Source organism: Solanum pennellii, chromosome 1 (genome assembly GCF_001406875.1).
Source record: "Solanum pennellii chromosome 1, SPENNV200".
Lineage (NCBI taxonomy): Eukaryota > Viridiplantae > Streptophyta > Magnoliopsida > Solanales > Solanaceae > Solanum > Solanum pennellii.
The window spans coordinates 52,227,035-52,232,317 of NC_028637.1; the positions used below are offsets into that span (position 1 = coordinate 52,227,035).

A 5,283-nucleotide genomic window follows, 5' to 3' on the forward strand; every position below is an offset into this window, starting at 1 on the left:
AACAAACTCTTAAATTATTTTAGATAATATATCTGATTTTAGAAAAATATTAATACGTATAAATATTAGTAAATTATATTAGGATATTTTACATGATAAGACTTCAAATTTTATGATTTGAGTCTTTGTATAGTTGATGATTATTATTCTTGGTTTGGTGACCACAAATGTAAGTTGCTTAGCTTCAAAATTACTTTTTCGATATACTATATTGTTTTACAAATTCTATAATAAAAATTAGAAATAAATGTGCAACACACATTCACATCAACTAGTCATTACTCAAAATCGACTTTAGAATTTGAGTTTACCTGATTCCTTCTTAGTCGCAGATCATCAAGAGATCTCTATTTCAAATTCCATAGATAATATTTTTCATATATCTATAAAAGTTTCACAATATAAATTTGTGATCTAAATAAAAGTTATTGGGGTCTCGAGAACCCTCATCCATAACGGTAGATCGAACCATCAACCCTGTCATTACCCCTCAAAAGAAAAATGACAAAAGAAGGAAAAGAAACATCTCCACTCAATTTTTCTAAATAGTTATTAAAAGATCCAACACCCCATAACCACTGTGAAAAGATTCACGTTAATATAAGTCGATCTCATACAATAGTAAATATTTAAATATATAATAAGAACAGTTTAATTACATTAATAGAAAGTTAAACTAAGACATTTCATGATGCATTTATAAAATAAATACTAATAGAGGAAAATTGTATTGATGTACTCAAATGTATTTTATTAAGATGCATGATTACGGGGCGGAGCTATGTTGGTTTCAGGGAGTCTAGCGGATATCCTGCATCGGAAAATTATACTATATATATGTTGGTCAAATCTTACTTTATATATATATATATATATATATATATATATATAGTATTTTGAACATCCTTGGAATCCGTGGAGACCTGTAATGCAATGGATGCTCAAAACATACATGACATCTAGGTTCGAATCCCGATCATTGTTCACACGATAGGAACCCTTTTGAGGAGCCTAACTTTGAGACCATGTTTCACTTGAATGATAACAGAAGAACTTGGAGAAATGATTTGATCTTCCACTTGGATATGATAATTGTGTATGATGGTAGCTGCCACTACAAGTGAATGCCATTTCCTTCCCTATACAAGCCCTTGGACCAGCATTAAAGGCTGTGAATTTAAAGATGGTTCGTGTTTGATCTCTCCTCCTCGTTTAGAAATCCATCTCTCTGGCTTGAAGTCTAAGCAATCTTTTCCCCATAAACTTTCCATTCTCCCCATCATATAGAACGATAGCATAACTCTCGTGTTTGGACTAACAAGATGACCACTCGGGAGAATGTCAAAATCAAGTGGAAGTTTATGCTCAAATGCAGCTTATGGAGAGAGCCTCAAAGTTTCAGAAAAAGCAACATGTAGATAGAGTAGTTTTCTTGTTTCTTGTATATGGAAAAAGTTGAGATTTTCGTCTTTCTTTTTGATGCAATTGTTGTTGAATCTCTTCTCTAATCTTTTTCTCTACTAATGGATTTTTAGCCATAAGGGCGAAAAACTAAGTGAGAGCTGCACTTGTAGTGTCTCTACCACCAAGCATCAAACTCAAGAGAGTATCCCTTAGAAATGTTTGCAAAGTACCCAAATCATCATCTTTCCATTGATTGTACATTTTGATGAACGCGTTTAAAATATAGAATTCTTCATATTTGATTGTACTTTTATGCATCATATCTTCTTGCTTCCGAGAAATGCAAGGATATAAGAATTGATCAAAAGCTTCCCATGCTTGAATAAGCTTCTTTTCTTTACCAATTCAAAGCCATTTTCGCAACTTCCAGCAACATTCTGGAAAGATATATCTATAAAGAAGTGCATCCACAATGTCGTTGAACGCCTTTTCACATGGCACATAAGGTAAACCAATGGACAAACTTTTCGGATCATGATCAAGTTACAATTCACAGATAACATCAAAAGTGAATCTTCGAAAATATCTTGCAAATCAAACAGTGTGTCTAGTTCAGCAAAATCATCAAGAATTGGTCGTAGCCCGTTTTTTATAGTTTCACCTATATTCCTCTCCAACAAAGTTTGGAACTTGGCATGTCCCATTAAGTACATTGTGGTCTTCCTAAGAATCTCCCATAGCTCATAATCAACATTCCCATTTCCAAAAATATCAAAATATTTACGGAACTCAACACCCTTGGGATAGTTTGAGAAATTTTTTACTAAGGATATAGTGGATATTTGCAGGATCACTAGTACCTAACATGTTGAAGTTGGCAAAAATAGGACCAAGAAACTCAAAAGTTCCTTTACTTTCTATAAGAAATCCAGTTGTTTTTTCATGGACACGATGAAGATTTCGAATAAGCTCAGGCAACATTCCAACAATAGGCCAATTTGTTGGCAATGAGCTTAATTTCCACCATCTATGATATTAAGGTACCACCATGTAGAATAAGTAAAACACATGATGATGATTAAGAGAGGGAAAGAAAATTCAAAGAGATACATTTCTTTGAGATGGACAGAGGGGACTTTCTTTAAGTTGAGGACTATTCTTCTTTACATTTTATAAATAGAATTGTGTCTCAAGTTATGGATTTCCATGTGATGGGGTTTGGTCTTTCATTTGTATGGCCCTTCACGTGAAGTAACATGTAGCCACATTAGCTCCTTATCATCCACTCAAACATGTTACTTTTCTTCATTTCAAAGTCATACATATCTTCTTCTATAAATGAGAAGATGAGTTCTCAGAGGATCAACGAAGAACGAAGCATTTCTTTAGTAACAAAAACCATTTACCCGTCTTGCTGGTTTTTGTAGTAATTATATTTTGTTGTTATTGTTTCTCTTATAGAGAAGACTTGTTTAATCCTAGACAAATATTTCATATAGTTGGAATAGTTTCTTAGAATAGTACCTTCCTCGTCTCAAGCATTGCTTGCACACACTTATAAATAAATATTATATTACTGTTGTTTTTATACTCATGTTCTCAAGCATTGACCTAATTGTTTTGAGTTTGGACTCTCTTTAATTTTAAATTAATATTATATTATATTTTTTAATTAATTTTTATTGGTCCACGGGCCGGCCCTACCGATATTTCTCAAGCCCCACAAATCAACAGAATTATTTAGGGTGGGCTAAAAAGCTCTTTTCTCATATGGGCTCCAAAAATCGTAGTCCAACCCTATCAAATCACTGGTTAGGCCAGGCCGGCCCTACAGGCCTAGCCCATAACTCTCAATACTTTAGGCATAAAACTAAAAACAATGATAGTTTACGCGTATTTTTAACATTTAAGTCACTATTTAGCGTATGTTTCTTTTTCCTAAAAATTTGACCGAATACTTCAAATCTCTAAAATAAGAATTTTAATATAAAAAAGGTAGATAGTTATGCTTTTTCAAAAAACATGGTTAAAAATGTTAAAGGTGTAATATATAAATATGATCTTTATTTTTGTTTTAATTAATATTTATGTCCTCCAATTTTGAATATACATAAATAGACACTTAAATTTGTATACAAGTAGATAAATATAATCCTATATGAATTTATATATATATATATATATATATATATATATATAGTATTTTGAACATCCTTGGAATCCGTGGAGACCTGTAATGCAATGGATGCTCAAAACATACATGACATCTAGGTTCGAATTCCGATCATTGTTCACACGATAGGAACCCTTTTGAGGAGCCTAACTTTGAGACCATGTTTCACTTGAATGATAACAGAAGAACTTGGAGAAATGATTTGATCTTCCACTTGGATATGATAATTGTGTATGATGGTAGCTGCCACTACAAGTGAATGCCATTTCCTTCCCTATACAAGCCCTTGGACCAGCATTAAAGGCTGTGAATTTAAAGATGGTTCGTGTTTGATCTCTCCTCCTCGTTTAGAAATCCATCTCTCTGGCTTGAAGTCTAAGCAATCTTTTCCCCATAAACTTTCCATTCTCCCCATCATATAGAACGATAGCATAACTCTCGTGTTTGGACTAACAAGATGACCACTCGGGAGAATGTCAAAATCAAGTGGAAGTTTATGCTCAAATGCAGCTTATGGAGAGAGCCTCAAAGTTTCAGAAAAAGCAACATGTAGATAGAGTAGTTTTCTTGTTTCTTGTATATGGAAAAAGTTGAGATTTTCGTCTTTCTTTTTGATGCAATTGTTGTTGAATCTCTTCTCTAATCTTTTTCTCTACTAATGGATTTTTAGCCATAAGGGCGAAAAACCAAGTGAGAGCTGCACTTGTAGTGTCTCTACCACCAAGCATCAAACTCAAGAGAGTATCCCTTAGAAATGTTTGCAAAGTACCCAAATCATCATCTTTCCATTGATTGTACATTTTGATGAACGCGTTTAAAATATAGAATTCTTCATATTTGATTGTACTTTTATGCATCATATCTTCTTGCTTCCGAGAAATGCAAGGATATAAGAATTGATCAAAAGCTTCCCATGCTTGAATAAGCTTCTTTTCTTTACCAATTCAAAGCCATTTTCGCAACTTCCAGCAACATTCTGGAAAGATATATCTATAAAGAAGTGCATCCACAATGTCGTTGAACGCCTTTTCACATGGCACATAAGGTAAACCAATGGACAAACTTTTCGGATCATGATCAAGTTAAAATTCACAGATAACATCAAAAGTGAATCTTCGAAAATATCTTGCAAACCAAACAGTGTTTCTAGTTCAGCAAAATCATCAAGAATTGGTCGTAGCCCGTTTTTTATAGTTTCACCTATATTCCTCTCCAACAAAGTTTGGAACTTGGCATGTCCCATTAAGTACATTGTGGTCTTCCTAAGAATCTCCCATAGCTCATAATCAACATTCCCATTTCCAAAAATATCAAAATATTTACGGAACTCAACACCCTTGGGATAGTTTGAGAAATTTTTTACTAAGGATATAGTGGATATTTGCAGGATCACTAGTACCTAACATGTTGAAGTTGGCAAAAATAGGACCAAGAAACTCATGAACCAAACATTTATTATTTTTCAAGAAAGATTGGGTCAAGAAGCATACACACGACATTGCAACTTTATTTACGTTACACCCCAAGACTACCCCTGTAACGACCTGTTTAGTCGTTTTGAGCAGCAGATTTTATTTTTGGGAAAACTGTGTGAGTCGACGGAAACCACGACGGACCGTCATGGACACGACGGGCCGTCGAGGGTGTCTCGTTCCAAAAGACTTAGACTTCTGAAATTTGGGTACTGAAATCGACTCTCTGAACTT

At 33.8% G+C, this 5,283-nt stretch overlaps 2 pseudogenes; both read right to left on the reverse strand.

Annotated features, from left to right (window-relative positions):
• Positions 1-983: 983 nt before the first annotated feature.
• On the reverse strand, positions 984-2,516 carry LOC107021155 (annotated as a pseudogene).
• A 1,179-nt stretch (positions 2,517-3,695) lies between these two features.
• On the reverse strand, positions 3,696-5,076 carry LOC107021164 (annotated as a pseudogene).
• Between the last annotated feature and the right edge of the window lie 207 nt (positions 5,077-5,283).